Raw genomic sequence first — 16403 nt, forward strand, 5'->3', positions numbered from 1 at the left:
GAATTCCAATTTGGCATCTGCGCACGCGAATTTTTTAGCAACCGTCTTTTTTTCAAAAATCAACGGTCTACCGTGGTGACATCACCGGTCTCGAGACGAGACGTTCACATCTAGCGGGCAGTGGGCACAGTCAGTTGTAGCGGCTTATACTCAGTTATTTAGCTGTAAATTTCACTTACTACAACGGCTTCAAGTTAAAATAATCCACCACACGCTTACTGGGGTCGTAATGTAAATACTCTAAAAAAATTCTATATTTGGCTATGACACCCAAATGTGTATTTATCCCCCACGGTTTGTTTTATTGTAGTTAAGATTTGTGCGTGTCCGCAACAAAATCAACGCATCGAGTATGCTTCGGTAAATTATTATTACCCTCAACGCTCACCGAAGCAAACAAAGTACGAAATGTAATAAAGGAAATGCAACCCAGCGAAATTAAAACGAGGGGTGACTGAATCAACTAAACAGAGGGGAGAATGAGAGATACACTTTGGTGAAAACTGTCTCAACTAGCGTATAAAACAAGTAGTAAAGAGTGAATTACCCACTGTTAGGATATCTACGTAATTGAAACGATCGAATACATTATTATCGATACTCGTAAATAGTTTTGCTTTGACAGTCGACCGACCTTGTGATCGTCTGTCTGATCTGCTTGTGACCGTTAAATTAGTAGAAGCTAAATACGAGATGCTGTGAACGGAATACTAAACAGTCAAACAGCACAGTACAGGAGGTCATCTGGAGATGAGGACGCGGATCAAATATTTGGACAAGCACTAGGCAAAAAAATCACCGATCATTTATTAGTTATTTGACCTACGATTGATTAACATTTTTCTAAATGGAAGGATGCGGAAGGAGAGAGATATACATATACATGTTAGATTAACAGAGCGGTTGAGTGGAATGAATCGTGAGTTACATTCATTAAGTTAATTTTTAACTTATTAGGAGTGGAACTAATATTCGTAAAAATATTATATTTAGTACATACTTCGAGTGGGCAAGATATTCGATACACTTACCTACTAACTATTCCCAAGGTTATGTATAATGAACCAACGGACTAACAATCAAATAATGTCGACGAGTTCACGTGAATGAGTAAATAATCCACGTCTCAAGTTTGTATAATCGAAAATCTCATATTTTAGTGCCGCTTTGTAGTGTCTGATGACGATGACACGATATTCAATTATCTCGTTCGTTCGAACAATATAGATAAAATACCCGGCGAAGTAATAGTACTGTCACTGATCGATAATAATATCGCACCGCTGGTTACGATGAATTTGGGATACGGGACACGAACAAACGAATCGTTACATGGTCACTGGAAGTTGCACAATTCTCGGGACAACTAGAAAGAAAAATACAAAGACACACCCGCCCCCGGCTTGTCGGGAGACCAGAGACAGAGACAGAGACAGATACCGTACACCCGTATTGTGTGTTGTGTACACAATGCGAGTGGACGGCTCGTATTTGGCCATTCTTTTACCGGAGGAAGCGGTTCGGTTTCCAACGAACCGGTATGGAAATCTATTCACCGGAGTTAGAATGTCGTTGAACGAAATATCGCAACGCGCCAACAGCGCACATCGCGCAGATGCACGACAATCGGGGAACGCTTGTCTGACCCTCTGGTCGGCATTATCGCCTGTCGGATATTGTTACAGTATCGAACTAGCTGACAGGCGTCTCACGCTTAGATCAGCTACGTCTACGGCGAGAGGAAAAGTTATTATACCTCTACGCAAACAGCGCACTTAATTTGGTGAACGCGCATTTGCGGTCGCAGGCCCTATGGCATGGAATGCTCTCCCAGCAGAGGTGCGAGGCTGTGAAAGTGAAGTGATGTTTCGGAAAAAACTTAAAATCCAATTGTTCTCTAAATCATTCGAATCAATCCGTAGCACGTGACAACAAAATAAATTATTTTAATTAAATTACAAATTTAAAAGCTTCAATTAAATTAACTTAACAATAGAATCACCATGTAAAGTGCCCTTGAGGTATTTTATTACGAACATGGCGCTGTATAAGTTATCCATAATTAATTAATTAATTATTGTAGGAACTAAAACTGGATTTATGTGTGCTCTCGATCAGAACCAGACCGAGGTCCAAAGAAAGAGAAAATTTCGAAAAAATGTTGTATTTACAGGATGTTGGATAATTTGATTATGCTGCGTAAATTTAATATGTAATAAAGTATTCATTTCCTCAAACAATGAATGTTTGATTAGAATTATAGCGCACAAGAACGAGCTCCTGAATGATAAAGAGTGGATTCAACGGAACGAGAAGGTAAAGCGAGAAAAGCAGAGTCACGGAAGCGCACGGGCTGGGCTGGGACTTGCACGGGCGGGGTGCTCGAGGAAGCGGAACCCGAGGACTCGGTGGCTAGTGGGTGGACGTGCACTATATAATATACACTGCACACCACGCTGGGCAGGCCTTCTTCTTGTTCCCACCGTCCGCATCCCGTCTCCGGTCTGCCGCTTCCAGTACATTCCGCCGAGACTCGTTTTTATTTTACGTGAACCAAATTATCATATAATCACACGTTAGACTAAATTATATAAGTCATATTTTATAAAACGCGCGTGGACCAACAAATCGTTCGTTCAGCTCGACGATTAGATTGCGATACATTCTGGTGTAGGAGTAGAGAAATCTTCGGAGAACTGCGTCGCAAATTCCGGGTAAAATAAAACTAATTGGCTGTAACTGAAGGACGCGATACAAAAGGAATTGCTATCATTAAAAATGACTCAAAACGCGTTGTGTACAAAAGAGGCTGAAGCTTTACTAAATAGGCGCGATATTATAAAAATACAAGTGCGCAACAAGTATGGTGGCTTATGATTATGCAACAGGGAAGCAGCTGTAGATCGTAGATGATGACGACTAGGAGTTTCTTTCTCGATACACTATGCGTATCTACAACCCGGATACTCGGAAGTTTTATGTTCCGCAATAACTGTTATACTAAGGGTGATCTTTACGAATAATTCGTTATTGAAGTTTTTTTATACACCGCTGGCGCTGTGGACACATTCTCCAGGTGTCTGCAGACTGCCGACTATTGCTACATCTAACTGCACTGTTATTACGTGCGGCTTAATTCAAATTAACTAATTAATTGAACTGATAAAGAATCAATACAAACCACTACACGAAACATACGAACATAATTGTATGTAAATTCATGATAATAAATCATACAATATAGGGTATTGGTATATGGAATTACTGGTAAGTATTCTCCAATGAACAACATAATCACATTTGTACTGTACAACAAAATAGTTTAAACATGTAATTGTTGGAAATTATAGAAATTGTGAATTGTTTTTTCCCTTTATAATTCGTCATTTTTAATCATTAGGTCATAGCCACTTTTAATCATTAGGTCAATCATCCTTATTATTTTGAATTGCGAAAAGAAAAACAGTTTTTTTACATGCGGTAAAAATTCACGAAAATGAACTACTTTGAACTATGTCACAAGTTTTTCCGAATCAACCAATCATAGAGTGTTGTGATAGATTTCTGAATTTCGGGAAGCCAACTCATCGGTCAGCAAAACTCACTGACGAGAACTTGCGCCGTCATGGGTGGAATAATGTCAAATTTACAAAACTTTAAAAAAAATCATAGCGCTGCTAATATTTTTATTTTTTTTATTCGGCTTAGATTGATAGTCTTTTAACTAATAACCAAATCCTATGAACTTCCTCATTGGACCGAAAGTACTCAACTTATTTTGTCTTAATTAATCACTAAAAACACACGCATAAAAATAAAAAGCAAAGCGAGTGTTTTTGATAATGTATATTATCACTAAACTGCGTAAAATTTATAACTTTTATTCGACAGATTTGAAAACGCTTGAAAACAATGCATTGGTAATCTGGCCACGTGCTCTCTCCAAATACGTAAAACAAATGAATGTGCGTGTATTCCTCGTATGGAAACTCTTCGCTTCTAACAGGGTACCGGCAAGTGGCCAAGTGGCCAAGTTACTAAGTTACCAAGTGCTCCATAGCAGCATAGCATTTAGCATGCAGCGAGCACCAGCTTGTCAAGGACGAAAACAAAAGACGAGCATGGAAACAATATTCAGATACAGATTCAAATAATAACAACATGCAAATATAAAAAATCAAACAAACATTTAAATTAGAAATAAGCCGGTAGCCGGTATACGATAGCGTATTAAGTTTATATGGTCGATCGGCGGCAGTAAATAAAAATTTGAGAATTTATCACGGTAAACTGCTATTCAAATTAACATAATGTAAATATAATATTACACCTTTACTGACAAATAAGCTCGTTAAATTTTAACTATGTCTGGTTTTATAATCGGTAAAAAACATCTGACTATGCGACTTTTGAAATAATAATTGCAATTAGATAACACTTACGCAATACTTTTTTTTATAGGAACAAAAAACACTACTTTCGACATGCTTCTTCGAGCAATTAGCGCTTTCATCCTCTAACGGGCATTTTCAGATCGGACTATCTGTAAAGCTGTAATTTGTAAATGTACGCAAACAAAGTCACTCACTCACGAACATAGACAGAAACATAGTTTTATGACGTTGTACTATCGGCGGTCTCGTGTTGTAATGGCTAAGACGCTTGCTTTACATCGACGCTTCCGGATTCGATTCCTGGTGATGTAACAATCACGATTATAGGTATTCTGTACAGATATTCAGTATTCACCACTATGACCCCCCTGTTCTGTAGTTTTGAAAATAAAATACTATAATGTTTTTTTTTTGCGTAAAAGCCTATTTTTTAGTGAAACCCGTTTCAATTTTTTAAATAATTCTTTCAAAGTTGGCGAACAGTAACTTACATAAATTTGTTACTCTATAGTTATGTCGGCCTCGTGGTGAAATGGTCAGCGCGTTTGCCTACCATGCAAGAGGTCTCGAGTTCGATTCCCGACATGCTGGATTTGAAATATTTATTTTAAAAAGGTGTTTTTAAACTAGAATACTTCTTAGCCCCTAGACTGGTACCTGAAGCGTACGACTGATCATGCTATCTTCATGTAACAAAAATAATCAGTACACGCTGCGATTGGTGTACCAATGCAGTGCCCTGTGCACTATTAGGTGCGAAAAGGGAATAATGAATGAAAAATAGTTATGTAATTAAAATATATCTTTTTAATTTTATTTTGCTCTCAATTTACTTTTTTTTCTACTTTTGTATATTTTTGTGAATATATATTATTTGTTTTTTGGATCATTATTAACTTTGAACAAAAAAAATCTCCTTAACCTAGTGCAATTATATTTTGTTTAATGTACCTATGATTTAAGATATCCCTTCCAGTCCTTTATATTTCGTTTTTAAAAAACATTCTTCTAACTTATATTTTTTATATGCCTTTTAATGATTTATTTTTTAAACAATATGTTAGCGTGATCATTGTATGAAACCGCTGTGTTATAATAAGTACATGTAAAAAAATTATACTCTTTTTTTTTTTTCGATTACCAATTACCTACTGCACATTATTTGAAGTGTTTTTATACTCACCGTGTATTTTTTGTATGGTAAAAGGCACTACGTGCCGTGTATTTTAATAAATCAAATAAAAAAATCAATCAAATGTGAAAATGCCTAATACATTTGTTATTTTGCTATTTGTATGAACTGTAGAGGATTGTAGATGTGTTTGTTATTGCATCGCAGTTTCATGCAGGTTTTAAAACTAGAAGATAAAGAAAATATTGGATGGTTTTGCAGTGTACTTTTTGTTTTACAAATGGTCTTTATATACAGAAGTACGAGTATACAAGAGAAGAGAAAGAACTGGCGAGTGTTCTCGTCAGATATTCCTCCAGTCTCCCGTCATGGGGCGGATGTGCCACTTGTGTACTGTCGGCTGGCGCTGGCGATACACCTACAGTAGAGTGGGCCGATGATATATGAAGTTTTTTATTTTTTTACACATCAAAGTGAAAGAGGTCTAAAAAGTTGCATTTTCGATCACATTGAACGTAAACATTATTTTAAAAAATATTCCATACTACTTTTGGCCCTCAACCGAGGTTTGAAGTTTATCACAGTCTGAACATTTTGTTAATTATCCATACCGATAAGATTATTTTTTTGTTAGTAAAGATATAACTTAATCACATTACTAATTCTAACACGTTTTCAAACTACCGAAATGCAAAAAGTTTACACTCCGCGGAACTGATTCCGTTGAGCACCTGGCTAATATTGACGAAAATAATGGCCCAATAAAACAATGCTTCCCATTTATTACAAAACAAAGTGCAACTCACGCCCTTAGATGCTTATTTAATAAGGTTTAATGCACATTATGAACTTTAATTGGACTGATTTTCTTTACTTAAATATAAAATGACAGCCGGTTTAGCGCAAAAAATCGACTTTTTCTAAAACTTCAAGCTCTGGTTGAGGGTCAAAAGTAGTATCGAATATTTTTTTTGATATTTTTTGCATACTGAGTAATCCAAAAGGCAACTTTTTAGACCCCTTTCATTTCAAATTCGGAAAAAAAATTATCGGCCCAACCTAACCCAGTGTACGTAAGAGCGCACTATGGTATGGCCGCCATGTGCGCATCCGTGCATACTGATTATACATTCTCACAAGCCTCGATTATGTAATAGGATACTTACTGGATAATTTCTGTTCACCCAGGAATGCAATCGTAAGACAAACAGCTGATAATAACGATCGCGTTTTGCGCAAATGATTATTAAATTTACAAAAAATACATGTCAGCGAACATAGATTGTATTGAATGAACTAATTATAATTCAATTTTGTAAGAACAGATATTTGAGATAAAGGATAGGAGAAAGAGCACAGGATTGGACCTGACAATAATGATTATCTACGTGTTTTGCATGGGTGACGCTACCATTTTGAGAATTGTCTATCACTGTGGGCTGATGATTGCTGCTAGATTTTTTACAACAATTAAATAAATACGCCAGAAAATAATACCTATTACAACGTTAACCACGCGAATTGCCACTGACATTGATTATTTATTATTAGTAATTAGTTTTGGTAAACAAACGTATTATTTATTCTACGCAATAACAATACTGTAAAATCAATATAGACATGTTCCTGATGACACGTAATGACTTAAGTCTGTTAATTATTACTAAAAATTTCAAATAAACAAACCGGCTGCTGATATCCGACAGAGAAAAGCCTGTTTCACACATATCTTAATCTGTATGGCACGGTAAAATTAGGGTGGGTTGACAAATGTCAAGATAAAATAAGATTCGTTGCTACTTATTTATTATTATTCTCTTTCCACACCTAACGGTGCATAGGGCACTGCATTGGCATACCAATCTCAGCGGATATTAATCATTTTTGTTGCATGAAGGTAAGATGATCAGTATTAAGCTTCAGGTACCAGTCTAGGGACTATGAAATATTAATTAAAAAACGGGTACTTATTTAATTTTAATAATAATTATGGTTTTATTTCTTCAAAAATAAAAAAATTGTATATATTTATCCTAGAAAACAAAATAAGTTAATAGCAAATAACTGAGTACGTAAATATTCATAATAGGTACTTGTGAGTGAATAATAAATATCCAGAATTACAACAGGTGTTTATGAGTAGGTATTTCACTTATACATATCAGCACATTCAAAATCTTCAAGAAAGTACAATAATTCAAGCTTTGCGAACAGCCGTTGGCAAATTCAAGTTTTGGTAAACAAAAAAAACAGTATTATAAGTCTGCAGGACACTTTTTTCAGAAGTAGTTTTGCGTAGCGCGTCAAGTGGTGGTTGATTTATGAAGGATCAGGTAAGTGCTCTGAAGTGTCTCCTGCCAGAGACGCATACTGAGAAGAGGATCGAACGAAGGAGAGAAGGTTCGAAGATCGTGCTTTTGCCGTTGCCGGCCCTTCTGCCTGGAACCAATTTCCTTCAAACTTACGAATCTCCGACAGTACCAGTCGGTTCAGATCCCAACTAAAATCTCAATTCTTTAGTTTATTAGTCCCCTTAATTTTAAATCATTTCCGATTTTGTATTTAATATGTCAGTTTTCATATAATAGGTTAGTTAAGCTTAGTTAGAATTTAGAATGTAAGTTTAAGTATACAATTGTAAAGCGCCCTTGAGGTGATCTTTCACAAAAATGATATAAAAAATATATATCAGCCAATTATTATTATTATTAAAAGATTGAAAAATAAGCTTTGAGTATGTCGACGCCGTTCAGGCAAAAGTCACTAACCCAAAAAACATCATTTTGAGAAATCTAAATAAGAAATAAGATTTTTGTATTTTGGAGGTTTTATGTACGCAACGTAATACATTCATGTATTTTTAATAAATTCTATTGGTAACTTTTTCTTTCTGATAAACCGAAAAATATCTGGAAGACTTTAATGAGGCAAGGCGGCTAAAATTTGGTTAAGTGACTTTTGCTTTTTTATAATCTAGACATTGCAAGCTATAAGAAGAAAACAGAAATAATAACTAATATTTTGAGGTTTAAACATATTTTTGTTTAAAGAAATATTTTTTTATCGTGTTTTTTTTAATGTTTTAATATATCGATGCTAATATTGCATAAAAATGTCGGCCTTAAAACAGGTTGTACCTAGTTAGACTAGACATGATCTAGAGAAATCTATTACCTAACTGTGTATGTAGTAGATAAAGTAATTATTATTTTTGGTAATAAACCATGATTATTATTTTTTTTATACTGACAGAATGCATTAAGTCAACATTATTTGTACATTTCAAAATTTATGCTGTGCCTAGAATTGTGGGAGAAATAATGCGTTGCAAGAATAAAAAAGCTTTAAATGCGATTATCTCGGAACTTGTTTAAATGACTTAATGCATTCACAAAGCCTCGATTTGATAATATAAATTCACCAAGAAAAAAACAAATAATTAGGATTTCCGCAATTTTTTTCTAAGTAACCTTGGTGATTTTTGCCTCTTAAATAACATAGTTTTACGATTCGAATGGCATATTAACTGAAAACGGTCATTTATAAGGGTCACTTTTGCCTGAACGGCGACGATAATATTATTATACTTTGAAGAAATTCAACAGTACTGTGTAAAAATTGCTGAGTCTTCAGCCATCACAAAAATAGAGGTAAAGTCGGGGTCTACGTTCAAGGCGTACGGAAATAATGTGGTAGTATTTTGTGACGCTGTCTGTTTAGATAAAAATATCCGGTCAATATTCACGAATGTATTATATTCTCGAGTATTGAGGTACCTATTTTTATCGAAACTCCACCGGGCAGCGTCAGTAGCTCAATCAGAAATACCTATCGACGTGCTTAAAAACATGCTAAGCATTTAAGCGATCACAGTGAACAATAATGAACATGCTTAAGTTATCGCAGTCATAAGTCAACGCGTGTGTAATCTCCAAGTCAATGCTCGTGTCGGTTTGTTTTTTGTTTTCCTCACGTCACATGGTGAGAAATTGTTACCACGTCGCTTATTAGCACGTCGATAGTTATTTGTAATTGAGCTACAGAACACTTTAACGCATTTCTTTCGTGCGCCTCGAATACACTGCCGTCATAAGAGAGAAGGACGCTTCTACATAAAACAAAAAACGGAGAAAATAAATATTTTGTAACTCGGAGATTGAAAAATTCGCCGTGTGAAAAATACTACAAAAAATAAGTATATTATTATGCGACAGTAGATATGTATTATGGTTTGCCCTAATGGAATATATATATTAAATTTAATAAAGTTTACGTTAAATATTTTATAATTAACACTTTCATCTTCTTTTTAGTAAAAAAAATACAAGAAAATATGTTAACTTCAATGAAATGACGTTTCTAGCTAGAAACGCCTTTTTTATTAAGTAATTAAGTAAACGTGTTTCTTTTTTAGTGTTAATATGCCAATTAATTCTACTCAACTAAATAAAATAGACGTTACTGGCCATTTACTGTTTTTAAAACTAGAAAAGCCCGCGAACAAATGTCTTGCGAACAACTGTTAGCGAATAAATTTCCGGGAACCTTTTCAAACCAGTAACGCCGACCTAATAATCAATTAACTTCGAAATTACCAGCAGATCTTAAATTTAATTGAAAACGAGTAGGTACATTCATTTCGGTTGTTTTTAAAAACGAATTAGAAGAAAAAATAAGTATTTTAATCAGTCTTTAATAATTACATAAGTCAGAACGGCCTTTTTTATATTTAGTAATCTTCAAGACTATTTGCAGTTTAGTCTCATTTATTAGTGAAAATAATAGGGTTGTGGTTATTTTAGGAAGATATGTGTATTTTAAGTAGATGCGTGTGTTTTTCCTGATTCCGAATATGCATTTAACTCATTTTCGAAAAAAATGTTAGATGCGTCCTTATTTCTTATGACGGCAGTATACACCCCGACTGTACTTCTGGCGCCACGTTAATGGGACATTGGACAATGATATAGTAATTTCAATTTCAATTAATAATTGGGCAAATTGTACAGCGCCGTTATTGAAAAATCACCCCAAGGGCGCTTTACAACATTTCAACTAAATTTTGTCACACTAAGCTGAGTCTATAATAAACTCAAGAAGAGCGTTGATTTTGGTTGAGTTCTGAACTGACTGGGACTATTTGTAAAGGCAATAAAATTGGTTTCAGCAAACGCTGACCCGAGTGGATTTTCTTTGACATGTACATTACCAAATACAAAGGTCCAATATATAGATTATCCTGGGGTGCTATTCTGAACCACTCTCGCGGCACGAGAAGACAGTTTTTCTCGTGTATTTTGTGTGTAAATACACAGAGATAATATGGCCGCGAGAGCGTTTGGAATACCAGCCCTGATCGTATTTTTTCTGTTATTCCTCTTCTATCAGACCGAGTTTCTCCAGGGTATGCTTGGCTACAACAGTTTAGAGACTAGAAGGAATGTGTATTTGACTACACATTTTTATCGATTGTTGCGCGGTATTGTCGATAATCCTGAGATTATGATGAGCATTGGTTTGTATGTTCCTGATAATTACCTAAGACATATTTTTTAATAAGATAAAATCTATTTTGGTTTCACTGCATTTTACTTTAATAAAGTAAAATGCCACAAAATACTTCGCAGTTATTTTTTAAAGTATATATTATAGTGAAGTTGGTTGATTTGTTATTACATTTTATTACTAGATATGTAAAATTATTGCTACTATTTCTAATTATATTTATATTATACTTAGTTTGTCTTTAATTTATTAAGGGCAGTGTATATTATTATGCACCAATTACTTATATATTAATTGCTTCCCTAATCAAAAACCCCACCGCACGCCCCTGCTGTCTATCTACCACAACCTCGTAATGAGCAAGTCGCAACAGCGTAATCCCATACATCAATATTTTTTAATCGTCAGCATTTTTAACGATAAAACAATGGTCGGCCTTCAGATAACCTGCCCCAAATCGAAGTTGGTTTACTGCAACAGCAAATTTCCGATTGAAAATAAAAAAACTGACTATCTTATCGCTCAACACGCAGTCTAGTCAAGGCGTCAAACAGACAAAAAATGTCGCACTTTTTTTGTCGCTTCTTATCTTCAGTTAATATTCGAACGGCAATGTTCAATATACACCTGCGAAAGATAAAGGGCCTAATTTATAACCTGGTATAAAGTTACGCCTGTGGTGGTATTACCATCCTTATTCTGCCACTATGTATTATATGGACCTTACTCTAAAGCTACGCCTAGACATAGTGGTAGAATACGGATGGGAATATCATCCTTATCATCCTTAGAGTGGTTCAGTAAGGATGGGAATACCATCCTTATTTGTAACTTTATACCAGGTTTATAAGTAAGGTCCTTAGAGTAAAAATACGCCACCGGCTTATAGTCGCCCATAAGGACAAAAACCACTATATGATAATCAACTACAAAGTTAGCTACAGTTTACAGCAATGCAACGGGCCGTATGTACTCAGGTCGAGAACTGCAAGCGCAAACCGCAACCGTCCTTACACGTTTGTTGTTTAACTAAAAACCAAACCAACAATTTGGTGGGCTTTTGTTGTTCGCTTTAGAGCTAAGGGGCTTCTCTTAAAGCGGGAGCGAATTATTACTCTGAGATTTTATTGATGTCTACGTCAACAAGAATGCAATGTGCAATTTTTACACGTGCTAGATTTCTACATAATTTGTCAATTTTATTGAATAATCTCTTAACTTTTGCCCTTCGGAGATGGGTCTGATTAGACTTAGTGGTGTTAAAAATTATGAATTATGTTAAAAGTAAATTTTATACATAATTTTCCTTAACGAAATCTTGAAAAATCGTACACAAATCTTTACCACACACACGTTTTTTTATGATTCAGAGCATATTCGGATGGTAAAATTAATGAAAAACAATCTACAAAAAATGCCTAAAAGGCGACTTTTAAAACTGGATTCAATATGACCCACCACCGTTTTTTGGAGCCAGCGGGCTTTAAGAGTTAAAAAGCAAAATAATAACCAAAACTGACGGGTTGTATTTAAGTACTAATATATTTTACTTTTTTGTTTTTAAAAATAATGTACCTGGATATAATATCAACAACCTTCTTTGTATGTCAATATTTTTTTTATTATTTGACTGTTGAATGACGAATTGTATAGTTATTGAATTATTTTATGTTATTTTTATTTTATTATTAACATAAACGGCAAAGCTGCCTTTTACAAAAATTTATAAAACTAACATATTTGGCTAAATATACTTTTTTTTTTAAAACATAAATTTCCCTTTACCCAAGATTAATAAAAAATATTAAACCTAAAAAGTATACGAGATTTATATAAAAAAAAATTATCTAAAAATCATACAACAAAATAAATAGAAAGTTTAAACAATTCAAGAATAAATGTAAAAAACAAATTAAGTAATAAAATATTTTAAAGTAATATTACAAGAAAATCATAAGTAATGTTTCATACAGCTGGGCAAAGTGAACAAAAAATATGTATATATTATGAAATGCATTAATAAATAATTGTAATTACCATTCACCATCTTTGAAAAAGTCCAAAAGGTTTGTTCTATGGGAACAATCAGATACATGGGAATAACTATTGCAACTATTGAGTTCATGAAGTCTGTTGATTACGGCATTACAAGTATACACTGTCTGTAAATTGTTGTTACAAAACGGTGGCACCCGTCTAGATTTTAGAAAAAAACCGTTTTAAAAGTATATACAATCAATAAATTCACTAATAATTATAAACATACGACTAGAGATGATGACGAATAGGTTGAATCTCGTAATAGGTGCAAAAATATTATGTCTTACATAAATGAAGAAAAAAGTGCTCGCACTAAAACAAGAATCAACACGCAAATGCATGATTATCAAGAGGAATGCGAAACGCTTCCAAATGATCGGACGGTCTCGCGAGGTTGCATAGGATAAATCATAAAAAGAGACGTTTCTAAAGGGTGTTTGCGTGCGTGTACCAGTAGATTCTAGGGGTTTAGCAGTTTTGTCGACTGTCGAGATTCATAGGCCAAGGTGTGTCGGAGACACCCTACCTTGCATGATCTCAGCGAGAATATTATACTTACAACTTGCTGTTTGATGACGTAAGGACAGTAACAGAGAAATAATTACAGTATGCATGGAAAATGCATGTTTTGCATTTTAGCAGTTACGCATGCAGCTGTTGAATTAAAACTATTACAGTAAATATTTAAAATAAACATCCAATTATAGTAATCGTTATCCGTAGAAAGCGTGACACAGCTTCGAAGGTACCAACGATTGGAGGAAAAACACAGTAATTCAGGCTTTGAAGGTAGGTACAAACAATGGGAGGACAAAACAGAAACTCAGGCTTTGAAGGTAGGTACAAATGATGCGAGGACAAATCGGACATTCAGGCTTTAAAGGTAGGTACAAACAATGTGAGGACAAAACAGAAATTCAGGCTTTAAAGTTAGGTACAGACGATGGGAGGACAAAACAGACATAACGCATAATCAAGACAATATCGATTTTTTAAACAACAAACCATCACGCCGTTTCCCCGTAAGGGTAGGCAGAGAGGATAAAACACCACGTCACTCTATCTTTGCATACAGATCTCGCGTCCTCTACATTCATACATCTTATAATGCACGCGCGCCGATTATTCCGACTCTCAACATGTCCACCTTCGAGTGTTTGTTGGATTAATCATGCCATGTCTTTCTCGGTCTTCCTCTATTTCTGCATCCATCAACATTCGCAAAGTAAATATTCTTAGCCGTTCTTCCCCTGTTCATTCGCTCTACGTGTCCAAACCAACGCAGAGCTCCTTTCTTGATTTATTTATTTATTTATTTATTTATTTATTTATTTACGGACAAAGTCCATTATAAACATTACAATTAAAAGAAATTTTTACAAAGGAATAAAAAAATATAAGGAACAGAAATAAGCAGCAAAGACAGATGATAGATTTTTTAGATTAAGTAAAAAGCATAGGCTAACTATACAGATTCTTTAGCTGATTTGTAAAGAAAGACATCCTTACACCATAATAATCAAGATCTTGATGATCGTTCACCCGCCTGATCATTCTGGGCAAAGGCGACTGTGCACCATAATTGGTCCTGTAGTGACCGAGGAAAAGCATTTCATTATTTCTTAGTCTACGGGTGGGAACGATCTACGATTTTGTCGATAATGCGTATCTCAGCATTGCATAATGAACGGATCTCGACATGTGTGCATATAATGTACTTATACATATTTAAATATTCCATGTTGCAATATAAATTTGTAAAAAAATGAAACTCATCCAAACCGTTTGAGTGCCCTCGTGTTTCTGTGACGTCATTTCAATGATCGATTAGATTTTTCGAGTGGATTGTTTGTAAGAAATATATTGAATTTCGTAATTTGCAGTACGTACAAATGATAATAATGTATGAGTAGCATACTTACATATGAACAGTGGCGGCTTTCCCTTATGTCCATTGGGTCAATGACCACCCAAAATTAGCTACGATTAAAAATCATATTGGAAACATCTATGTAGACATTGGTAAGTAACTGCCTTTATATTAATTTTAAAAAATATTTTTTAAAGGAACAACTCGCTAAGCCTCTTTTTTAGAGGCTTGTCAGCAGGTGGGAAGTAGGATATGGAAGGAAGTTATGAAAAATATACCACAACACCCAGACCAATTGAGAAAAATCTTAGTTGGATTTATTTCTTGCAACTGACGGGAATCAAACCCGCGACGCTAGTTTCACAGTTAGCTGTCTTACCAACTGCGCCACGTATTTTTATTTGAGTTTTCAGTGTGAAAATTGTTGTGAAAAATAGGTATATGTAGAGCTATCGCCATATAACCTTTCCAATTTCCCATAGTGTGACCACGGTGTAAAAATATAAATATACATATTATAAACGTACTGACAAGTAAATTTTGAACTATTTGGAAGTGACATTAGCCAAACAAACAACGTGATTTTTACAATACATTTACATACCTGTTTTATTTTATTGGTTGGTTGGAAGAAATTGCCATTTGGCAATAAGCCCGCCAATGTACACATAACATTATGTACAAAAATTTAAATAAATAAATGTTACACAAATGATTTGTTTAAGTGTTAGTTTTGGAAGGGTTAAGTAACGGGCACTCATAACAAAGCTACATAGCAACTAATTTTTAAAATCTTGAATAATTTTAGCCTTTTTTGTAGGAAGAGTTACCACCCATCATCATAACCCTTTCCGCACAGAATGGTGCATAGGGCACTGTATTTATAGGTACATACAATGCAGCATATTTCGATTATCTGTTAAATGAAGGTAAGGCAATCAGTAAATGTTTTTCCCATTTCATAATATTTTTTACTGCTTTACTGAATTTTGTGACTGAATGTAAACGAATAAATTAATAAGGTGATCAGTCTTAAGTTCCGTATATGCGCAGACTTTTATATTCCCATCTGAAAAATCTCCATCTCTGTTGATTGCACATAGATATATGTAATTGTAAATATATGCATTTAATGAATATAGAAAATGTATCCTTATATTTGTTATCTGAATAATTTTTTTTTTTTAATTAATATATTTATACAATTATTTTTCTACGGTAGGTATATGAATATTATATACCTGTTATTATAATCCTACACAGTTTAAATTAAAAACCTTATGCTTTTAATTACAAAAACACATTTGAAATGGTTGAGAGATCCTTCGTCACAGCTCGTGGATACAGTATTATAAAGTAGGTCTTCGAGTTCCCACATAAGGGACCTAACAATGCACGCTTAAGGAAATTAAAATCTTTTCTGTAAATTATCTTAAATTGATGGATGGTGTAACAAGACATA

At 34.4% G+C, this 16403-nt stretch overlaps 1 long non-coding RNA gene across 1 annotated transcript in view; it reads right to left on the reverse strand.

Annotated features, from left to right (window-relative positions):
• Positions 1-16403, reverse strand: part of LOC148272782 (uncharacterized) — a 42879-nt gene that overhangs the window by 25055 nt on the left and 1421 nt on the right. The gene's annotated exons all lie outside the window — the stretch shown is intronic.

Source organism: Micrasema longulum, unplaced genomic scaffold (assembly GCF_059751315.1).
Source record: "Micrasema longulum isolate JH-2025_06_02 unplaced genomic scaffold, ASM5975131v1 h1tg002187l, whole genome shotgun sequence".
Classification (NCBI taxonomy): domain Eukaryota; kingdom Metazoa; phylum Arthropoda; class Insecta; order Trichoptera; family Brachycentridae; genus Micrasema; species Micrasema longulum.